The sequence below is a fragment of the Budorcas taxicolor genome, chromosome 18, assembly GCF_023091745.1.
Source record: "Budorcas taxicolor isolate Tak-1 chromosome 18, Takin1.1, whole genome shotgun sequence".
Taxonomy (NCBI): Eukaryota; Metazoa; Chordata; class Mammalia; order Artiodactyla; family Bovidae; genus Budorcas; species Budorcas taxicolor.
Window position 1 is genome coordinate 63023987 of NC_068927.1, and position 25077 is coordinate 63049063.

General features: G+C 42.2%; 1 pseudogene; it reads right to left on the bottom strand.

The window, feature by feature from the left end:
* Positions 1-214: 214 nt before the first annotated feature.
* Positions 215-25077, bottom strand: part of LOC128064066 (zinc finger protein 501-like) — a 28282-nt pseudogene continuing 3419 nt past the window's right edge.

The window sequence follows — 25077 nt, forward strand, 5'->3', positions numbered from 1 at the left end:
GGATTACTCTCTACAGTAATTCTCCTTCTAGAGAAAATTTAGAAAAGAGGATAGATGAAATACTTTCTAGTATGAAATCTCTATAATTTATTTCAATTTGATTTTTGATTAAATACTTTTCGACATATTTGTTACAACATTTCCATAGGTTTCTTGTATAAACTTTTGTTTCCTGATGTATGTTTAGGGTAAACGTCTTCCATCACTTGTTCCATCACTCTCCAGCGTGTGTTCTGAGATGTTTAGTGAGATGACCACTATGACTAAAGGCTTTGCCATATTCTGCACATTTATAAGGTTTCTCTCCAGCATGAACTTGCAAATGTGTAGTAAGAATTGAGTTCCGATTAAAGGCTTTGCCACATTCGGTGCATTTATACAGTCTCTCCCCAGTATGGATTCGCTGATGTTTAGTAAGACAAGAGCTGTTAATAAAGGCCTTGCCACATTCAGTACATTTATAATGCCTGAATTTATAACATATGAATTCAGCGATGTTGAGTAAGATTTGAACTTGTAATAAAGATTTTCCCACATTCTTTACATTTGTATGGTATCTCCCCAGTATGGATTCGATGATGTGCAGCTAAAGTTGAACTCCGAATAAAGGTTTGACCACATTCTGTACAATAATAAGTTCTCTCCCCGGTGTGAATTCGCTGATGTCAAGTAAGATGTGAGCAATGCATGAAGGCTTTGTCACATTCTTTACACTTATAAAGTTTCTCTCCAGTATGCATTCACTGACGTTGAGTAAGACTTGAGTTCTGATGAAAGGCTTTGCCACATTCTGTACATTTATAAGGTCTCCGAGACATTACTTTGGCAACAAAGGTCCATCTCGTCAAGGCTATGGTTTTTCCAGTGGTCATGTATGGATGTGAGAGTTGGACTGTGAAGAAAGCTGAGCACTGAAGAATTGATGCTTTTGAACTGTGGTGTTAGAGAAGACTCTTGAGAGTCCCTTGGACTGCAAGGAGGTCCAACCAGTCCATCCTAAAGGAGATCAGTCCTGGGTGTCCTTTGGAAGGAATGATGCTAAAGCTGAAACTCTAATACTTTGGCCACCTCATGTGAAGAGCTTACTCATTGGAAAAGACTTTGATGCTGGGAGGGATTGGGGGCAGGAGGAGAAGGGGATGACTACCGGAGTCCAGCCCCGGTTGGATCCAGGGTATCCGAAGTGTGGATGGCATGGTGAAAGTGAGATATATAGATATAGAGAGAGATAAAGAAAGAATAGTGCAGTAGAGAAAATAGAGGAGAGAAAGAGGCTGATATTCTTTGGTTTACGCAGAAAGCCAATAAAGCCTCAGACAAGAGACTTGCACTGTTCACGTAGGCTGCAGGCGCCCTCTTGAATAGCAGAAGGGGCCTTCTCAAGTGGGTCTTAGAAGCCCAGGCAGGAAAGTGAACTCAGAGGGCCCCTGCACTCCAGGGAATTAGCCTGAAAAAGAGATAAGGAGAGAAAGAAAGTACGACGTGGGGAGGCCAAGCATCAGTGCAAGACCCGCAACTTTATTTTCAAAGGGAACTTATATACCCTCAGTGGTACATAGAGAATAATGGAAAATACAGTCATGCAGGGTCAGCAGCCCTGACCCTTATCGAGACCAGGCGTTCTTTCTGTATGCCTATCTGTATACACAGGTTTTAGGTGATTTACATCATCTTCTGGCCAGGAGGCCTATTAGCATTTTATGACCCTTTTCAGATAAGGGTCCATCAACCAGAAAACTTATTTTCCCTAAAAGTGTTGTTCTTTCTAAAGTCTGGCGCCACTCTCAGAAAGCACTAAATAAAGTTACATTCCTATAGGGCAAAGGTGTAGTGGGCTATAACAAGGAAAGAATTTATTTAACTCAAAGTTTAATGTTGTTACTATCAAGGCCACTACTTATATTTCAACTATATTAATTAATGCACTCCCAGGTACACAATGAAAGATATGAAAACTTGGCAGCAAGCATTGGCTCAACAATGAAACCCTTAACCAGTTCTATTCTAATGATTTTTAACTCCTTGAAAGGCTCTACATTCCTAGAATGTTTTAAGCTTCTTGTGCCTCTTGCGGTTGGGAGGCTGTAAACAATCATATGTGTAGTTGTAAGAGTCCGGATAAACCTGTCTGGCAAGTGAGAAGGCCAACTGAGGGGTTTGAATCGAAACACTCCAATTATGCCCAGGAGACTTATTAACTAGAGCTTTGAGAAGTTAACCTTTTCCAGAGAAAGGTGGTCGGGGATAGCACCCTGTTAATGTCAGAAGGGCTGGTGAAAGTCATAAAATAGTAAGACAGACAGATTCTGGTTTTGGGGTAGATGCTCGAGCAGGTCCAGGGGGTCCCTCGAGTCCTGACTTGCCTTTGCCTGTCAGGCCTCTTCCTCATGACCTTGGTCATGGGTGGGATCTCCCGTGCTGGCTCCCAGCAGATGACAGAGGATAAGATGGATGGATGGCATCACTGACTTGACGTGAGTTTGAGTGAACTCCAGGAGTTGGTGATGGACAGGGAGGCCTGGTGTGCTGCAATTCATGGGGTCACAGAGTTGGACATGACTGAGCAACTGAACTGAACTTCCCAGTATGAATTTGCTAACGTTGGGTAAGATGGGAGCGACAGATAAAGGCTTTGCAATATTCTGTACATTTATAAGGTTTCTCTGCAGTATGCATTCACTGATGTTGAGAAAGTATTGAGTTGTGATTAAAGGCTTTGCCACATTCTGTACATTTATAAGTTTCTCTCCAGTATGAAGTCGCTGATGTTGAGTAAGATGGGAGCGATGGATAAATGCTTTGCTACATTCTGTACACTTGAAAGGTTTCCTTCCTGTATGAATTTTCCTATGTCTCAGATCAGATGATTTACTAAAAATTTTTGACATATCTTACAGTTGTTTTCTTTCTGTGAATTCTGAATAGTCTGCTGTTGAACAAGTTCTGAAGACTGATTAGAAATTTTACCATATCCACTACAATTGTAAGTCTTCTCTCCAGTATGAGTACTGTTATATAGAGAAAGACCTAATATCTGATAAAAGATATTTGTATATTTATTACTTTCAGAATCCTTGTTTGAAGATTCAGGTCCCTGATGTTTCATAAGTTTTCAGTGTCCTTCAACCTTATACCCAGTTTTATTGCCTGAATACCCTCTCACTCCATTATAAATACTCTTGCAATTATTGGGGCTGAAGCTCTTAAAAAAGGGTTGACTCATTTTATTACACATGGAAAGTTCTTCCATATTAACCATATAATGGGATATATTGAACAATGATGGTTGGATTACATCTCTTCCATTATCATCAACATTATACCTTTTGGCATGGGGAGAAAATATCTGTTTGTGGAAGAATAATGACCCCCTGCTCACAGATCCCTCAAATTGTCTATGTTCTGAGTTTTCCCCCTCATTTTTAAATTTCCGGTGTTCCAACATGCTTGAATCTTTGTTTAATCTAAGGCTATATTGAATATTTTTTGAATGAGTATTCATAGTAGAAACTAGATTACCTTCTGAGCTTTTCACGTTTCCTTTCAGAGAACACATATGTTTCAAAAAATGATGGAAATCTTTTCTTAAAAACTTACAGTTTTCATCAGATGTTGAAGACTGAAGTTGGTGTTCTCCCCAGTTTGACTTGCATTGCTCATTTCTTCTTGCAGTAATGTGTGCCTTATGTGTAACTGTCTCATTTCTTTATGTCCATATAAACTTCCTCTCTGTCTTTCATATGCCCTCGTATGTTCCCAGTCATTCATTAAATGTAAGTTTCTGAGGTGAAATCTTTCATATTTTCCTAGGTTTGCTTTTGGGAACACATTTTCTAACCCTGGATTCTTTAGCTTCAAATCCTGGGTATTTTGAGGAGACAGAGCTGAAAGATACCAAATAACAAGTTACTTTACCTACTATTCTCAGTGAATATCCTTAAAGATTTAAAGAAAAGTGATGAATCCTTTGCTTGTTTAAAAATAAAATAGAGACAGAAGGATCAAGATGCCAGAGGATCAGGCAGAGATGGGAGTTCATCTCTCTCCACAAACACAACCAGAATACATCAGAAATGGAAGAATTTTCACAGAGCCGCAGATGAACACAAGCAGAGGGACTTGGACAATGAAAGGGTCAACAGAGATTCCTGCTTTGGCAGATAGGAGAAGAGAAAGAAGAAGGAAAATGAACAGGAAAAGAAGTTGATTGGTACCTGCAACCTTGAGGGGATCTGAAGAGAAGTCAGGTCTCCAAATTTAGGGAAGGCCCTCACTAGGGGAGCCCAGTAGGGACAGAAGGGGAGCCTTATTCTCTGTGGGATGAGAACACGTCAACAGTCTGTGGCAGCAGGACAGAGGGAGATGCGTACACAGGGTACTGACCCGAGCCCTACCCACCCAGTTTGAGAGGGTGTCCACCACTGCAGACAAGGGCTGGGTGCTGAAATGTGGGGTCTGGAGAGCAGACCAAGGCAGAGGACTGCTGTGGGTTGTGAGCAGACATCCTGCAGGAAAGTCAGGGAGTGAGGAGCTCTATAAATGGGGGTGTTGTGGTGGAAGCCTGAACCACCATACAGCATAATGCCATTGCTGACTGATGACCAAAGAACCACCCCACTGCAGACCCTCTCCCTCTGTGCTGGCCCCTGCCCTGCCAGCATCGAGGAAGGGCCACCACCCGGGTGGGCTCTATGGAGCCCCAGCCACAGCCTCCCCCAATGCACCTCCTCCACCATCAGCAGACTCCTGTGCTCCGGGGAAGCCTCTGGAGCAGACACCTGTGGGTGGGCCACATGCACAGATGGAGCTGAAAGCACAAGTAGCCCCAGGGTTAAGGAAGAAAAGCTGAAATCTCTCCTCACAGCTGCACAAACAATGCTTTTATACCCACAACCGGCTTTGTATCCTCAGCCCCTGAAGAGCATCTGAATGGAAAAGCAGGACCCCAGCCTTCTCACCCAGTCACAGCAGGTGTAGCTTTAGCAGCTGTAGACTTTGTGGGCTCGTACATGAGGGGACTGGGCCAGGCCAGAGCCTGAGCTACACCTACAGCACCATAGCAGGTCCAGCTCCATGATGAGTGCGATCCTGGCCCCTGATTTCAGTGGGTCTATCCTGGTGACCTGGTGAAAACAACATGTGAGAGACCCCAGGGCCATGTACCGGGAAAGCCATGGTTAAGGTGGGGCCAGGAGCAGTGCCAACACAGGGTCACACAAGACTCACACAATGTGCAAAAGGTGATACACAGAGCACACCCAGAGGTGAACATCCCCAGAGGAGCAATACTCAGTGGCTTCTCTCCCAGTGGGTGTGCTCCAATCCCACCCGCCTCCACCACAGATCAGAAATAAAGTGAAGAAACAGATCTGGGGACTCTATTCCACCAACCAGGGAGCAGACTTCACTCCTGACAGGGCAGTGACAACCAGAGAGCAGTGGGAAACTCCCCTCAATATTCAGGGCAGGCTCGGGTTCAATAACAGCAATCACACCCCCTATCAAGGGGATAAGGACACAAGCTTGGGCACCAACCTCACACTCCAGGGGACAGACACCAGAAGGAAAAAACTAGGATTCTGCAGCTTTAATAACACAGAACACAAACACAGAAAATTGTGCAAAATGATCATACAGAAAATATGCTGTAGAGGAAGGAACAAGATTAAAGCCTATAGGAACCAATAAATAAAGAGGAGATATTAGTCAGTATAATGATTTATTTTCCCCTTCATTTCAGTTTAGTTGCTCAGTCATGCCCAACTGTTTGCAACTCTGTGGACTGCAGCATGCCAGGGTTCCCTGTCCATCACCAACTCCCGGACCTTGCTCAAACTCATGTTCATTGAGTCGGTGATGCCATCAAATCATCTCATCCTCTGTCGTCTCCTTCTCCTACTGCCTTCAGTCTCTCCCAGCATTAGGGATTTTTCCAATGAGTCAGTTCTTTGCATCAGGTGGCCAAAGTATAAGAGCTTCAGCTTCAGCATCAGTCCTTCCAATGAATATTCAGGACCGATGTCCTTTTGCATTGACTTGTTGCATCTCCTTGCTATCCAAGGGACTCTCAAGAGTCTTCTCCAACGACACAATTTAAAAGCATCAATTCTTTGGTGCTCTGCTTTCTTTATGGTTCAACTCTTACATCCATACATGACCACTGAAATATACATGGGAAATAGATGGGGAAACAGTGGAAACAGTGTCAGAGTTTATTTTTGGGGGCTCCAAAATCACTGCAGATGGTGATTGCAGCCATGAAATTAAAAGACGCTTACTCCTTGGAAGAAAATTTATGGTCAACCTAGATAGCATATTCAAAACAGAGACATTACTTTGCTGACTAAGGTCCGTCTAGTCAAGGCTATGGTTTTTTCCAGTAGTCATGTACGGATGTGAGAGTTGGACTGTGAAGAAGGCTGAGCACCGAAGAATTGCTGCTTCTGAACTGTGGTGTTAGAGAAGACTCTTGCGAGTCCCTTGGACTGCAAGGAGATCCAACCAGTCCATTCTGAAGGAGATCAGCCCTGGGATTTCTTTGGAAGGAATGATGTTAAAGCTGAAACTCCAGTACTTTGACCACGTCATGCAAAGAGTTGACTCACTGGAAAAGTCTTTGATGCTGGGAGGGATTGGGGGCAGGAGGAGAAGGGGACGACAGAGGATGAGATGGCTGGATGGCATCACGGACTCGATGGACATGATCTGAGTGAACTCCGGGAGTTGGTGATGGACAGGGAGGCCTGGCGTGCTGCGATTCATGGGGTCGCAAAGAGTCGGACATGACTGAGCGACTGAACTGAATTGAAGTAACTATATGGACCTTTTTTAGTAATGTTTCTGCTTTTTAATACACTGTCTAGGTTTAACAAAGTTTTTCTTCCAAGGAGCTAGTATCTTTCAATTTCATGACTGCAGTCACCACTTTTAGTGATTCTGCAGCTGTGGAAAAGAAACTCTCCCACTGATTTCATTGTTTTGCCATCTATTTGCCATGAAAAGATGGGATCAGAGGCCATGATCTTACTTTTATAAATGGTGAGTTTTCAGTCAGCTTTTCCACTCTCCTCTTTCACCTTCATTAACAGGCTCTTTAGTTCCTCTTCACTTTCTGCCATAATGGCGGTGCCATCTGCATATCTAAGCTTATTGATATTTCTCCTGGCAATTTAGAATCCAGCTTGTGCTGGAAACAAACATTTTGACAAACAGTAGGTGCCTAATAGTTCTTTAATCAACTTCTCCCCACCACTGTTTTTATTTGAGCATATACTATTTGGCTATTTGAATATAAAAATTATAAATGATACTGGGATAAAACTAATCAGACATATAGGATAAAGGCAGGGGAAGCTGATAACAAACAAGATAACTTTAATAATGCAGCAGTACTTAAGAATTGGGACTTTAAAAATATGGTGAGGACCTAGGGAAGTCTACCAATGCTGTGTAAAGGCCTAACTGCAAGGAAATCTAAAAGTGAGTCAATATATATATACACGACTGATTCTCTTTGATGTACAGCAGGACAACACTGTAAAACAGTTATATTCCAATAAGAACTTTTAAAAAAGATGTCTTCGTATAATATAAAAATCTTAACAGTGAGAAACAACAATTAAAAATATGATGGAGAACATTCTAGGATCTCTGAGAATTTATTTGAAAACTTTTTGAGTTTCTGAGATAAACTCTGAAAGTCACAAGTTTTACTTGGAAGATGTAGTGACATAAAGACTTCAGTCACTACAAATTCAAAACAATTCAAACTCAAAACAAACATGGATATTTCAAATGTAAGTCTCAGCTGTATCTAAGAGAGCTAACATAATTTTGAATATAAAAAACAAAAAAGCCTAAATAGAGGGAACCTGCCAAATTACAGATGAAGCTATCACTGTATAGACTAGTTGAAATTTTAAACTAAATGAAGCACAATAGCTACAAGGTAGCCAAAGAAGCTCACCTAAAGAGAGACCTGGACATTATATTGAACAATAAAAGAGTAGGATGAAACACAACATAATATTTTGTAATCATGCAACAGGTGAGGTATTCCAAAGCAGCATCAAAAATCAGAGGGGAAAAAGTATCACAGGGCATAAAGGAAATATTTAGGCTTCACTATTGGGTATTAAAGAATTTAGGGACATGCCTGATGGTCCAGTGGGTAGAAATCTGCTTGTCAGTGCAGGGGACACAGGTTCCATCCCTGGTCAGGGAAGATCCCACAAGCCTGGGAGCAACTAAGCTAGTGTGCCACAACTACTGAAGCCCACCTGCTCCGGAGCCTGCCAGTTATTAATACAACAACTGAACACATGCCTTAGGGACAGAGCTCCACAAGATAGTAGCTCCTCCTAATCACAACAGAGAAAGCCCAAGTGCATCAGCAAAATCCCAATATAGCCAAAACTAAATAAATATTAAAATTTAAGGAGAAAAGGAGAATTTAGCAGGCTTTGGTTGACAGGTTCTGGAAGTTAGTTTTTAATCTTGGAATTCTTTTCACTCTTGGAATTTCCTTAGTGACTGCAGTGGCTTTATTACTCTCTGTATGCCCTGATAATTTATGCTAACAAGATGACTTATGTTGGTCCCTAGTTTCATAAGGGAATGACTCAGGTTGTGAGGCTGGCCATTTCACAAAGACCAATGAAGTGACTAGAGGTTTGGGGCTTTGAGCCAGGTGGGCTTATTAGCCCAACCTCTAAGGAGTAGAGAATGCTGGAGATGTTATCAACCACGCCTATGTAGCTAAACCCCAATAAAAACTCGGGACTTAAGAGCTTGAGTGAGCTTCTTTGGCTGGCAATACTCTGTTTTCTGTCACACCGATATGCCAGGAGAGCAATGGGTCCCTTCGGATGATGCCTATGGGTAAGTTTAGACAAACACGTTCAGAAGTTAAGGAGCTTATCAAGTCCGAAAAAAGAGCATTTCAGGAAAGAGACAGAACGGCAAACAAAAGGACTATGCCTCTTACCTCTGAAGGAGTAATTTCTGACTCCTTGCTTTCCTTTCTCTGGGCTTCCTTCTCAGGTAAGATTAGGCTTGGGAAGTGTTGAAAATAGGCAGTTAAAAACTTAGAAAAACACACCGAGGTCCCTGACCCACACAGAGGGAGGATCTCAACAGGCACAAAACACAATGCTCTACGGCCACTGACACAGCAGGGATTCTGGAACACAGAATTGAACGAGGTGTTTTTAGTTTTATTGTTTCTTCAGAACTCGCGGCCCTTCCTGTCAAAACCACACGTTCTAGGCTGACCCTCCCATTTAAAACATAGGCGAGACCCTGACCAAACTCCTCACAGAATAGAGCCTCCTTCACATCTTCCTGGATCAGGGACCTAGGGGTTGGGCAATGCAGGACTTTAAACAGCGATCTCTGTAAGTTAGAAAGCAGAACTGCCAGAGAAGGACATGGACTCAAGATCAATATTAACAGGAAGCAGACGTGGGCCCCAGGGACCCCGCAGCTAAGCTAAAGGACTTCAGAACTTCTCACGGCGATGCGAGGACACACTGGAGACGCGAAACGGGGACGGTAGTTTGAACGTCCACAGAGCCCCTCGAAACCCACGTGTGAAGGACAACAGGCTTCGGACTACGAAATCCGGGTTTTAAACAAACAAACTGACCAGAACTCTCTGTCGCTCATTTAAACTCAATTCCAGGTCTGCAGGATACTGCGCCCGCGCGGGCAGAAGATCCGTTACAAAGGAAGGTGAGTGCGGTACACAGCGGCCATCGAGAGGGTTGGACGAGGCCGGAAGGGCAGGTAGGTAGGGGCAGGGCCGGTGGGGGCAGAGTCTTGCCTCCCCTCACCCCAGCCCCTGTCAGTTTTGGGTCTGTTTGTCTTTCTGTCCAGCTGTGCTTCCTTTCTCTGCCTGTTAATGCCTTTAAATCTCTTTGGTTTCCTCTGGAGCAGAGCTGCTTCCTGCCTGTTCTAAGTTAGTGTTTCACACAACTTAAGGCAAAAGAGAATTTTGAGAGCTGACTCTATGGGAAGCAGAGATGTTTTCAGCAAGTTGGAAAACAGGGAAAATGGAAAAGCCCTTTGTGTGAGTGTGTGAAGATGGGTGTCTCCACAATGACGAAAAGTAGAATGTAATCAATTAGAAGGAATTCATAGGGCCTGGACTCCATCGTAGGCCTGTTCATGCTGATCATGCTCGGCCACCTTTCCAATGGACTCTAAACTCTGTGTTTAGTGCCTGTGAAAACAACAACAGAAGGATAAGACCCCCCTCCAAACAGGGGAACCTTGAAGATCATATCTAGGTTACACATGGCCTAAGACAAAACATACACTAATCACCCCTTCCTACAGACAGTCCATCAATTTTCTGTGTCTATCAGAGTGTAACCTAGAGCTTATTGATTACTAATTGTTTGACTGTTTGAGCACATAGCACCTGAATGATGGGGTTATTGTGACTGTATTTGCCTTGGTTTATGTAAGTCTCAAAGAATTTGGGGTGGTAGGTTCAGATACGTGCACATGGGGTATAAAAGATTTTCACAAATGCTGGTCAGGGTCCTTGGCTAAGAGGAGACTCTGACCTGGGCCCGCTGGTGTAATAAACTGCACTTCACTATCTGTATTGTCCTTCTGAGTCAGTTTGTTTCCCAGAACGTGTGGCTACAACAGTCACTTCAGCAGCAGCAGCAACAACAATTAACAGAGGTGTATGGATGTGAGAGTTGGACTATAAAGAAAGCTGAGTGCTGAAGAATTAATGCCTTTCAACTGTGGTGTTGGAGAAGACTTGAGAGTCCCTTGGACTGCAAGAAGATCCAACCAGTCCATCCTAAAGGAGATCAGTCCTGGGGGTTCATTGGAAGGACTGATGGTGAAGCTGAAACTCCAATACTTTGGCCACCTGATGTGAAGAGCTGACTCATTGGAAAAGACTCTGATGCTGGGAAAGATTCAGGGCAGGAGAAGGGGATGACGGAGGATGCGATGGTTGAATGGCCTCACCGACTTGATGGACATGGGTTTGGGTGGACTCCGGGAGTTGGTGATGGCCAGGGAGGCCTGGCGTGCTGCTGTTCATGGGGTCGCAAAAAGTCGGACACAACTCAGCGACTGAACTTAACTGAACTGAATCTCTGTATCAACAGATTCTGGCAGGAGTAACGGTATGCCATTTCTGTGGTTATGTTATAAACGACAGTGTGGGTTCTGGTCGCCCTCTTTCTTCCTGGACTCACTTCCTAAGACAAAAGCCAGCTGCCCTGTTTTAAGCAGGTCTCCGGTTACAATTACTGAGGTTTCCTCCCAACGGATCACCTGAATGATTCAGTTCAGTTCAGTCCAGTCGCTCAGTCGTCTCTGACTCTTTGGGACCCAATGGACTGCAGCATGCCAGGCCTCCCTGTTCATCACCTATTCCCGGAGTTTACTCAAACTCATGTCCATTGAGTCAGTGATGCCATCCAACTATTTCATCCTCTGTTGTCCCCTTCTGCTCCTGTCTTCAACCTTTCCCAGTATCAGGGTCTTTTCCAATGTCACTTCTTTGAATCAGGTGGTCAAAGTATTGGAGTTTCAACTTCGGCATCAGTCCTTACAGTGAACACCCAGGAATGATATCCTTTAGAATGGATTGGTTGGATCTCCTTACAATCCAAGGGACTCTCAGAGTCTCCTCCAACACCAGTTAAAAAGCATCAATTCTTCAGTGTTCAACTTTCTTTATAGTCCAACTCTCACATCCAGACATGACTACTGGACAAACCATACCTTTGACTACATGGACCTTTGTTGGCAAAGTAATCTTTCTGCTTTTTGATATGCTCTCTACATTGGTCATAACTTTTCTTCCAAGGAATAAACGTCTTTAATTACATGGCTGCAGTCACCATCTGCAGTGAGTTTGGAACCCGAAAAAATAAAGTCTGTCACTGTTTCCATTGTTTCCCATCTATTTGCCATGAAGTTTAGGGACCAGATGCCATGATCTTAATTTTCTGAATGTTGAGATTTAAGCCAACTTCTTCACTCTCCTCTTTCAGTTTCATCAAGAGGCTTTTTAGCTCTTCTTCGCTGACATCTGTATGTCTGAGATTATTGGTATTTCTCACAGCAATCTTGATTCCAGCTTGTGCTTCATACAATCCAGCATTTCTTATGATGTACTCTGCATATGAGTTAAATAAGCAGGGTGACCCATGCTTAAGCTGGGGCCAAGAGCAGTGCCAGTAATAGGATCACACAAGAGCTTGCTGGAGAATGAAAGTTGGCACACAGAGTACACCTCGAGGTGAACATTCTGAGAGGAGCAATACTCAGTGGCTTCTCTCCCAGTGGGTGTGCCCCAATCCCACCTGCCTCCCAGCGCAGATCAAAAACACAGCTAAGAAACATCCAGGGCTCTATTCCACCAACCAGGGAGCAGACATCACCACAGAGAGGGCAGTGAAAACCACAGAGCAATGGGGAAGTTCCCCTCAATATTCAGGGCAGGCACTGGTCATAGTAACACAATCAAAGCCCTGATCAAGGGGATAAGGGCACACCTCTGGACCAACCTCACCCACCAAGTTGCAGACACCAGAAGGAAGACTGACTAGATTCCTGTAGCCTTCAAAATAGAGATCACGGACAGAAAACTGGATAAAATGAGATGGCAAAGAAATAGGTTATATAGAGAGAAGCAACATCAAACCCTGTAAGAACCACTAAATGAAGAGGAGATAGGCAATCAAATGATGACCTCTTGCTTGTAGTCATCTTAAGTGGAGATACCAGACATTTTCACAAATCCTAGGTGCCTGATAATTCTTTAATCCACTTCTTTTCACACATTTTTCTGAGAATGTTCTAGTAGATGTTTAAATCTAAAAATCATAAATGATAGTGACAGAAAACTAATCAGAAACTGAGGACACATAAGACAGTGTCTGAGGAAGTGAAAATAAACTTCATAAAGTTAAGTTCTTAAGAAATTAAATGAGAGCATTTTAAAAATATGGTTGAAACACAGGGAAATCTACTCATAGCTCTGTGGAGACCAAAGTGGGAAGGAATTGAATAGAATGCAGAAGACTGGATATCTCTTCAAGAAAATTGATAAACCAAGGAAGGGAACTTTTATACAAATATGGGCACAATAAAGGACAGAAATGGTGTGGACCTAACAGAAGTGGAAAATATTAAGAAAAATGGGGAAGAATACACAGAAGAGATATACAAAAAAGATCTTAATGACTAACATAACCAGGATAGTGTGATGAGTCACCTAGAGACAGACATCCTGCAGCCTGAAGTCAAGTGGGCCATGGGAATGAATAAAGCTAGTGGAGGTGATAGAATTCCAGTTGAGCTGTTTCAAGTCCTAAAAGATGATGTTGCTCAAGTGCTGCACTCAATATGTCAGCTAATTTGGAAAACTCAGCTGTAGCCACAGGACTGGAAAAAGTCCATATTCATTCCAATCCCAAAGAAAGGCAATGCCAAAGAATGATGAAACTATCACACAATTGCACTCATTTCACATGCTACCGAAGTAAGGTTCAAAATTCTCCAAGCATGGATTCAACAGTATGTGAACCGAGAACTTCCAGATGTTCAAGCTGGATTTAGAAAAGGCAGAGGAACCAGAGATTAAGTTGCAAACATCCTTTGAATCATAGAAAAAGCAAGAGAGTTCCAGAAAAACATCTACTTATGCTTTATTGACTATGCCACAGCCTTTGACGGTGTGGATCATAACAAAGTGTGGAAAATTCTTAACGAGATGGAAATACCAGAACACCTTACCCACCTCCTTAGAAATCTGAATGCAGATCAAGAAGAAACAGTACTGGAGATGGAATAACAGACTAGTTCCAAATGGGGAAAGGAATATGTCAGGACTGCCTACTGTCACTCTGTTTACTTGACTTATATGCAGAATAAAACATGCAGGAGACCTCGGTTTGGTCCCTGGGTTAGGAAGATCCCCTGCAGAAGGGAAGGGCTACCCACACCAGAATACACCAGTATTCTGGCCTAAAGAATTCCAAGGATTATATAGTCCATAGGATCACAAAGAGTTGGTCAGAACTGAGTGACTTTCACTTTCACTATGCATCATGTGAAATGTCGGGCTTGAAGAAGCACAAACTGGAATCAAGACTGCAGGGAGAATTATCAATAACTTCAGATATATGGATGACATGACCCTACTGGCAAAAAACAAAGAGGAACTGAAGAGTCTTTTGTTGAAACTGAAAGAGAGGAGTGAAAATGTTGGCTTCAAACTCAGCATTTATAAAACTAAGATCATGGCATCCAGTCCCATCATTTCATGGCAAATAGATGGGAAAACAATCAAAACAATGACAGACTTGATTTTCTTGGGCTCCAAAATCACTGCAGATGTTGACTTCAACCATGAAAGTAGAAAACGCTTGCTCCTTGGAAGGAAAGCTATGAGCAATGTAGACAGCATAATAAAAAACAGAGACATTACTTTGCAGACAATTGTCTGTCTAGTCAAAGCTATAGTTATTCCAGTAGTTATGTATGGATGTGAGAGTTGAACCATAAAGGCTGAGGGTCGAAGAATTGATGCTTTTGAACTGTGGTGTTGGAGAAGACTCTTGAGAGTCTCTTAGACTGCAAGGAGATCACAGCACTCCATTTCTTTAGAAGAAAATCAATCCTGAATATTCGTTGGAAGGACTGATGCTGAAGTTGAAGCTCCAATACTTTGACCATCTGATGCGAAGAACTGATGCACTGGAAAACATCCTGATGCTGGGTAAGACTGAGGGCAGGAGGAGAAGGGGACGACAGAGGATGAGATGGTTGGATGGCATCACTGATGGACATGACTTTGAGCAGGGTCTGGGAGTTGGTGATGGACAGGGAAGCCTGGCGTCCTGTAGTCCATGGGGTCCCAGAGTTGGACACGACTGAGTGACTGAACTGAACTGACTGATAGGTATAATGGATTCTCTTTGCGGTACAGTAGTACAAAATTGTAAAACAGCTATATTCCAAATAGAACTTTTTAAACTGATTTCTTTACATAATCTAGAAATTGTTATAGCTTGAATCAGCTATTAACAATATGGTGGAAAATGTGCTAAGCATTTATTCCAGTTTATTTTAAAATTCTATGAGGTAATCGAATATATTAAATATTTTAGCATTTTAGAATTGGGGCAAATACATTTAAGATATTTAATATGAGATCATATAAGGAAAAGAGAAACTTTGAAGTCAACCTGAGATGTGCATTCTTTCACTTTCGGAACGTTTTGCTTCCTGCAGTGAAAAAAGTATTTGAGTTTGAAATTTATTGAGAAGGTCTTATGTCTAGTTCCCAGTGGATAGGAAGTTATAAATCAGAAAACACAAACCTGTCCCCAGTATTCCTAGAAATTTAGCAGTTTGTCTGCCACTTCACTCACACATTTTTGGCTAGAGGTACAAAGAAACTTTAAAAGGACTGTCATACAGTTATTCAAAATGGGCGGTTTTCTTGGACCCCCAAGAAATGGAAGAGCAACCAATGAATGCAGATTGTCACAACACAAGAGGAAACTTTTATTTCACACTGTGATGAAGGAAAGTAAACATCAGAGATGAATTTATGAATGATTTAAGAGACAGAATAGGGCAGGTGATGCATTTCTATGACAGCAGTGGACACAAACCCAGGTTTTCCAAGATCATTTCCACTGAAGATGATCTTCCAAAACCATCTGATGAAGGGTCACTTCCTCACTGCTCCCCGGACCTCTCCTCTGAGTCATCTCCATCCATTCGTACCTACCTGGATATATGGCTGTTGTTTCCCTTCTCCTTATATTCCTGGGATCATTCAATTGCTCCAGAAAGGTGATCAGGTCCAGCTTAGAGCCCACAGGACCTGTTCATCAGAAAAAGGAATAGTTGTGTTGTCAGAGACTCATCAGTGTCCAATCCAATATGTATTCAGTTGAGACGAGAATGCAAGGGACAATGTTAAAGAGCCTGGAAAATGATTTCCCCAAATTCTTTATTCAAATCACCTATATAACACTAACAAACACATAACATCAGATCCTGAGATACTGATCAAGTACTACCAGGCAAAGTAAGTGTGTAACTGTGAAATTAAGAACATATGTGACTATTTAATAGTGGGGCCGTGAAAGGAGTCATCAGCAAATCCCATTTTTTCTGATGTTTCTTCCCCCAAACGAACATTCAGGAGACCTGAGATCAAAGACTCACACTCATCATACCTAAGACCTCACTGTAGGGGAGAATTTAAGGCAGGAATTTCTGAGAGAGGTCTAAGCTAGGATCAGGCAGAAAAAACAGGAGTACTTGCAGTTTAGCTTTTATAATTTACCCTGAATGAAGTGCCTCAGGCTCCCTAGGCTGAGTGTGGGTTAATTCATTGAAACCAAGACAAGGATTCTGGTGAGCACTGTGAGGGTATTGAAAGGCTGCTGCTCAACCACAAGAGATGCCTGGATTCTTGGCCTCCTGAGGAAAAGAATTCAATCTGGGGCCAGAGATGAGGCTTGATTGTCCAGAGCTTTTGTGTAATAAAGTTGTATTAACATATAAAAGACACAGAGAAAGATTCTGACATAGACATCAGAAAGGGACAGAAAGAGTGCTAGTGTTAGCAAAGGAGTTACATACTTTTAATTAGTTATTCCATTGAATCAAAAGAATGTCTGGAGGTTGTAAAGGCCTCACTAGACCCACTCCCATACATTTTAACACAACAGGACTAGCCAGGTTTTTTTCCAGAGACTGTCCTCAAGCAGGATAATTTCTTACATAATCCTAAGTAATGTAGAGGGGGGGAAAAAAAGTTTGTTCTTCCTCCTTGAGAATTTCAGACCCCTCTCTCCTTGGGGATCCCCGGACTTATCAACCTGCCTAGAAATAGACTCTCTCAGTGTGACTGAAGGGGGACCTATGAATAGACCCTGGGGTTCAGCGAGACTGCTGGTCTCAGGAAGGTGGTCACCTAGTGCAGGTGCTCACAGGAATGGCTGGTGTGAGCTCAGGGACCCGCAGGCTGCCTGCTCCCCAGACAGGTGCTGAGGCAGCAACAGCATGGAGCAGTTCAGGGAAACTGTCAACAATACTCTGTATCATCTTTCTTATTAGAACCATCCCAGTGTCCAAGTAGTTACAAAATGGGAGAGGAGATACAACATAGAAATGATGGGATATATCTGAAGTTATGAGAAATTTAAAGCTAGTGAGTAAACTAATTTCCACATATGCCATCTCTATGGCATATCAAGGATATTTCTATTGAAACCTTACAGCCAGCTTCTGTCTTACTATAATAGTTAATTGTGATCTCTTCACTATAACCTTAAATAAGGTGGGGGAGGTTACTGTTGGTGGTGGGTTAACATTTCATTCATTACAACCAACCGAAACAATAAAAGCCATTCACTTTTATTATTAACCAGGTATTAATTTTACATATAGTTGAAATAAAACCCCTTTTCAATCCACGGTATGATCCATGATTAAATACAGATCAAAAGTACTGAGAAAGATATTCATTTTTTGATATGACATGAGATTTGTTATTTTTACAGCTTATCATACAAAGCCTAGGAAGCACTTAGCAAGCATGGTATACAGTAATTCCAAGCCTTTTCCAGGAAGGGTTTCTAATACATTTCTAGGTTATCACTGTCTTTATTTCAACATTGTTAAGTAATAATAATGACGTGTTCATATTATAAAGATACATTAATATTGCAGTGAACTGTCATTGTGTGCTTCTTACAAATCAAGGATATTACTGTTGAAACCATACAACCAACTTCTGTCTTATTTTACAACATGGAAAGATTAAATGATTACTTACATCATGGCAACCTCCAGATATTTCACATCAATGACAAACATTTAGATGGTCATTGTCCATTTTACATCATGGTATCCTTCATCTTCTCATGGAGAATAGATAGAAATGGTTGCAACACAATATAAAAAGGCTAATCTTCAATAAACCATCAAAAATCTATGTTTGCAAACACACTAGAAACAAAGCATAGTATGGATTATTTGAGTGCTGAATTACATTCACTTCAAATAATCTCAAATCACGTCATTATTAACAAGCATACATACATTTTTAAGAATTGTAACTTTCTAATCATCAACCTTCCTCTCACAATTCATGCCAATATATCCATTTTCTATGTGTTTCAACTATGGAGTAATCACTACAGTCTTTCTCCTTCAGAGAAACTTCTGAAAACAAAGTTAATGAAATGCCTTCTAGTGAAAGCAGAGATATCACTTTGCCAACAAAGGTCCGTCTAGTCAAGGCTATGGTTTTTCCAGTGGTCATGAATGGATGTGAGAGTTGGACTGTGAAGAAAGCTGAGCGCCGAAGAATTGATGCTTCTGAACTGTGGTGCTGGAGAAGACTCTTGAGAGTCCCTTGGACTGCAAGGAGATCCAACCAGTCCATCCTAAAGGAGATCAGTCCTGGGTGTTCTTTGGAAGGACTGATGGTGAAGCTGAAATTCCAGTACTTTGGCCACCTCATGTGAAGAGTTGACTCATTGGAAATGACCCTGATGCTGGGAGGGATTGGGCGCAGGAGGAGAAGGGGATGACAGAGGATGAGATGGCTGGATGGCATCACCGACTCGATGCACACGAGTCTGAGTGAATTCCGGGAGTTGGTGATGGACAGGGAGGCCTGGCGTGCTGTGATTCATGGGGTCGCAAAGAGTCGGACATGACTGATCGACTGAACTGAACTGATGCAATCTCTGATATTTATTTTGATTTAACTTTTGATTAAATACCTTTCTATATATTTGTTACATTATTTCCATAGGTTTCTTATATAAACTCTTGTGTTTTTTGATGCATGTTTAGGGCAAACCTCTTCTATCACTTGTTCCATTACTAGGGTTAAGTGTGTGTTCTCAGATGTTTAGTGAGATTACTACTATGACTAAAGGCTTTGCCACATTCTGTACATTTATAAGGTCTCTCTCCACTATGAATTCGCTGATGCTGAGTAAGATGTGCGCACTGAATAAAGGCCTTGCTACATTCTTTACATTTATAAGGTCTCTCCCCAGAATGAATTCGCTGATGTGTAGTAAGAACTGAGTACTGATGAAAGGCTTTGTTACATTCTTTACATTTGTAAGGCTTCTCTCCAGTATGAATTTGCTGATGTCGAGTAAGATTTGAGCACTGAATAAAGGCTTTGTCACATTCTTTACATTTATAAGGTCTCTCCCCAGAATGAATTCGCTGATGTCCAGTAAGAAGTGAGAGACGATGAAAGGCTTTGTTACATTCTTTACATTTATAAGGCTTCTCTCCAGTATGAATTCGCTGATGATAGGTTAGCTGTGAGTAACAGGTAAAGGCTTTGCTACATTCTGTACATTTATAAGGCCTCTCTCCAGTATGAATTTGCTGATGATAGGTGAGATGTGAGTAACGCATAAAGGTTTTGCTACATTGTATGCATTTATAAGGTTTCTCTCCAGTATGAATTCGCAGATGTTGAGTAAGATGTGAGTTGTAAGTAAAGGCTTTGCCACATTCTGTACATTTATAAGGTCTCTCTCCAGTGTGAATTCTCTGATGTTTAGTAAGAAGTGAGCGAAGGTTAAACACTTTGCTACATTCTGTACATTTGAAAGGTTTCCTTCCTGTATGAATTTTGTTATGTCTACTTAGATGGCATGACTTACTAAACACTTTCCCACATATCTTACACTGGTTTTCTTTCTGTGGATTCTGAACAGTGTGCTGTTGAATAAGTTCTGAAGACTGATTAGAAACCTGACCATATTCACTACAAATCCTCTCTTCAGGACAAGTACTCTTATCTAGAGAAAAACCTGACATTTGATCAAAGGTATTTCTACATTTACTACTTTTAGAATCCTTGTCTGAAGATTCGGCTCCCTGATGTTTCATAAGGTTTGCATCTCCTTCAACTGTATACCCAGTTTCATTGCCTGAATATCTTCTCACTCCACCATAAATATTCTTGTAATTATTGGAATTGGAGCTCTTATTTAAGGCATGACTCATTTTATTACACATAGAAAGTTGTTGTGTATTAACCATATCACAATATGTACTGAACAATAATGGTTGGATTGTGTCTGTTCCATTATCATCACCATGATACATCTTGGAATGCAGAGAAAATATCTGTTGGGGGAAGACAAATGACCCCCTGCTCATGGATCCCTCAAATTGATTAGATTGTGAGTTTGCCCACTCATTATTAAATTGTACGTGTTCAGACATGCTTGAATGTATGTTTAGTCGAAGCCTACGTTCAGAATTGTCTGAATGAGTATCTGCAGTAGAGACTAGATTACCTTCCAGATTTTCCACGTGTCCCTTTAGAGAATATGTATGTTTCAAAAAAGGATGGAAATCTTTTTTTAAACACTTACACTTTTCAGCAGATGTTGAGGACTGAAGTTGGTCTTTTTCCCAATTTGACTCACGTTGTTCCTTTCTTTTTCCAGTAATGTTAGCATTATGTGTAACTGTTTCCATTTCTTTATGTCCACAGAAACATCCTCTCTGTCTTTCATATGCCCTTGTATATTCCCAGTCTTTCAGAAATATTTGATCTATTCCTAGGTTTGCTTTTGGGAATACATCTTTTAACGCTGCATTCTTCAGCATCAAATCCTGGGTGTCTTGTGGAGACATAGCTGAAAGATACCAAATAACAAGTAATTTTCCCTGCTATTCTCAGTGAATATCTTTAAAGATTTAGAAAAAATTGATGACCATTAGCTAGTTTAAAAATAAAACAGAGACGGAAGGATCAAGATGCCAGAGGCTTAGGCAGATGTGAAGCTCATCTCTTTCTCCACAAATGAATGAGAAATGAAACAATTCTCACAGAGCCCAGCTGAACACTAGCAGAGGCCCTTGGAAATCTGAAAGGACAAGAAAGACTCCTGCTGAGCCAGGTAGGACAAAAGAAAGAAGAAGGAAAAGGAAGAAGACAGGAAGTGGATTCAGGCCTGCAACTCTGTGGGGAGATGAAACTGAGGCGAGGTCTCCATATCAGGGGAAGCCCCTCACTGGGTGAGCTCAGTTTGGACAGATGGAGAGCCTCATTCTCTGTGACAAGAGAACATGGAAACCAGCGTGTGGCAGCAGGACAGAGTGAGACCTGCACACAGGGTACTGATGCCAGCACTGCCCACCCAACCTTAGAGGCATGTCCATCAATGAAGAAAAGAGCTGCGTGCTGAAATGTGGGGTTTGGAGAGCAGACCCAGGCAGCGGACTGCCGTTGGTGATGAGGAAACATCCTGAAGGGATGGGAGTGAGGGAGGAGCTCTGAAAACGGGATGCTTGTGGTGGAAGCCTAAATCACAAGAGAGCAGAGTGCCGTTGGTGAATGATGCCCAAAGAAGCAGCCCATTGCATCCCGTGTCCCTTGTGCTGGCCCCTGCTTGACAGGGACTATGAAGAACCCCACCCACGTAGGTCTTTTGAGCCTCCAGTCATGGCCTCCCCCATTGACCTCATCCACAATCAGCAGACTCCTGTGCTCTGGGTAGCCTCAGGAGCAGACACTTGTGAGTTGGCCATAGGCACAGATGGAGCTGAAAGCACACGTGAACCCCAGGGATAAAGAAGAAAAGCTGAAAACTCTCCTTGAAGCAACACAAGCCAGGGTCTTACACCCACGACCGGCTTTATAACCTCAGCCCCTACAGAGCATCTGAATCAAATAGCAGGGTTCTCTCATTCATGGCAGGAATAGCTTTAGTAGCTGTAGACTTTGTGGGCTCCTACACAAGGGAGCTGGGCCAGGACAGAGCCTGAGCTGCCCCATTGAACAACAGCAGGTCCAGCTCCACGCTGAATGAAATCCCAGGACCTGACTTCACTGAATCTATGCTGGTGACCTTGTGAAAACAATAGCTGAGAGACACCAGGGCCATGTGCCATCATGCCCATGGTTAAGGTGGGGACAACAGCAGTGGCAACACTACATAACATAGGAGCTTGCAGAACGCATGAGAGGGGGCACCAGAGCACACCCTGAGGTGAACATCCCCAGAAGAGTAATACTCAGTGACTTCTCTCCCAGTGGGTGTGCTCCAATCCCACCTGCCTCGCACCACAGATCAGAATCACAGCAAAGACTCAGATCTGGGGGCTCTATTCCACCAAGCAGGGAGCAGGCCCCACCAGAGAGAGGGCAGTAACAACCACAGAACAATGGGAAAATAGCCCTGAATATCCCTGAATCAAAGCACAGATCAAGAGAGGATAAGGGCACAAACCTCTGGACCAACCTCACCCACCAAGGTGCAGATACCAGAAGGAAGACTAACTACATTCCTGCACTTTTCAAAACAGAGACCACAAACAGAAGGCTGGACAAAATGAGATGGCAAAGAAATAGGTTATGGGGAAGAAACAAGATAAAAACCTCCAAGGACCACTGAATTAAGAGGTGATAGGCAATCTAATGATTACTTCTTGCTTTTAGTCATCTTAAGTGGAGCACCAAACACTTTCACATATCCTAGGTGCCTAGTAATTCTTAAATCCTCTTCTTGCCACACATGTTTCTGCGAATGGCCTATGTTTCTGAGAAGTTTCAATTTAAAAATCATAGATGATAGTGACAGAGAACTAAGCAGAAACTGAGGAGACATAAGGCACTGTCTGAGGAAGCTGAATACAAATAAGAGAAACTTAATAAAGTACTAGTTTTAAGAAATCAAATAAAAAGAGAGACTTTCAAACTATGATTGAAAGAGGGAACTCTACTCATTGCTCTGTGGAGACCTAAATGGGAAGGAAATCAATAGGACGGTAAAGACTAGAGATCTCTTTAAGAAAATTAGAGGTACCAGGAATATTTCATGCAAAGATAGAAACAATAAAGGACAGAAATGGGATGGACCTAAAAGAAGCAGAAGATATTAAGAGAAGTTGCCAAGAATACATAGAAGAACTATACAAAAAAGATCTTAATGACCGAGATAACCACGATGGTGTGATCACTCACCTAGTAACAGACATCCTGGCATCCAAAGTCAAGTCGGCCTTAGAAGGCATGAAGACCAACAAGCTAGTGCAGGTGATGGAACTCCAGCTGACCTATTTCAAGTCCTAAAAGAAGATAATGCTAAAGTTCTGCACTTGATAAGCCAGCAAATTTGGAAAATTCAGCAGTGGCCACAGGACGAGAAAAGGTCAGTTTTCCTTCCAATCACAAAGAAAGGCAATGCCAAAGAACGCTCAAACTACTACACAATTTCCCTCATTTCAAACAACAACAAAGGCTCAAAATTCTCCAAGCGAGGCTTTACCAGTACGTGAAGTGAGAGCTTCCAGCTGCTCAAGCTGGATTTAGAAACGGCAGAGGAATGAGAGATCAAATTGCCAACATCCCTTGGATAATAGAATAAGCAAGAGGGTTCTGGAAAAACAACTACATCTGCTTTATTGACTACACCACAGTCTTTGATTGTGTGGATAACAAGAAACTGTGGAAAATGCTTAAAGAGATGGGAACACCAGAGTACCCTACCTGCGTCCTGAGAAATCTGTATGCATGTCAAGAAGCAACAGGGAGAACTGGACATGTGACAACGGACTGATTCCAAATTGGGAAAGGAGTACGTCAAGGCTATATATTGTCACCCTGCTTATTTAACTTATATGCACAGTACATCATGCAACATACCAGGTTGGATGAAGAACAAATTGGAATCAAGATTTCACGGAGAAATATCCATAATCTCAGATATACAGATGACACCACCCTTATAGCAGAAAGTGAATGAAACGTTGTTGCTGAATCACGCAAAGACTCCGGGATTCTTGTTCCGGAGGATAAGAATTCAATTCGGGGCCAGAGACGATGCTGGATTGCTCAGAGCTTTTTTGTAATAAAGTTTATTAAAGCATAAAGGAGATAGAGAAGCTTCTAGACATCAGAAAGGGGTAGACATCAGAACGGGGTAGAAAGAGTACCCCCATGCTACTGTTAGCAATGGAGTTATATACTCTCCAATGAATCCAAAGAATGGCTGGAGGTTGTTAAGATCTCACCAGACCTACTCCCATAATTTACATTTTAAGATAACAGGATTAGCTAGAAGGTTTACTCCAGAGACTGCCTTAGGCAGGAGACATTATTGTTACATCATCCTTGTAAAGACCAGACCTAATCCCATAATTTACAGGTTAAAATAACAGGATTATCCAGAAGGTTCAATCCAGTGACTGTCCTCAGGCAGGATACATAATCCTAAGGAATGTAAAAGGGAAAAAAGTTTGTCCCTTTTTCCTCCTTGAGAATTCGGACCCCTCTCTCCTTGGGGACCCCTAGACTTCTTATCAACCTGCCTAGGAAATGACTCTCTCACAAAGTGGAACTGAGGAGTCTCTTGATGAAACTGAAAGAAGAGGGTGAAAAAGCTGGCTTCAAACTCAACCTTCAAAAAAGGAAGATCATGGCACCGGTCAGATCGTTTCATGACAAATAGTGGAAGAAACAGTGGAAACAGTGAGAGACTTTAATTTTGTGGGTTCCAGAATCACTGCAGATAGTGACTACAGCCATGAAAGTAAAAGACCCTTGCTCCTTGGAAGAAAAGCTATGGCCAACCTAGGCAGCATATTAAAAAGCAGAAACATTACTTTGCTGACAAAGGTCCATGTAGTCAAAGCTATGGTTTTTCCAGTAGTCATCTATGGATGTGCGAGTTGGACCATGAAGACAGCTGAGTGCCAAAGAATTGATGTTTTTGAACTGTGGTGTTGAAGAAGACTCTTGAGAGTTCCTTGGACTGCAAGATCACACCACTCCATCCTAAAGGAAATCAGTCCTCAATATTCATTGGAAGGACATGCTGAAGCTGAAGATCCGATACTTTGACCACCTGATGTGAAGAATAGACTCACTGAAAAAGACCCTGATGATGGGAAAAATTGAAGATGAGAGAAGGGGACGACAGAGGATGAGATGGTTGCATGGCATCAGTGACTCGATGGACATGAGTTTGAGGAAGCTCTGGGAGTTGCTGATGGACAGGGAAGCCTGGCTTGCTGGAG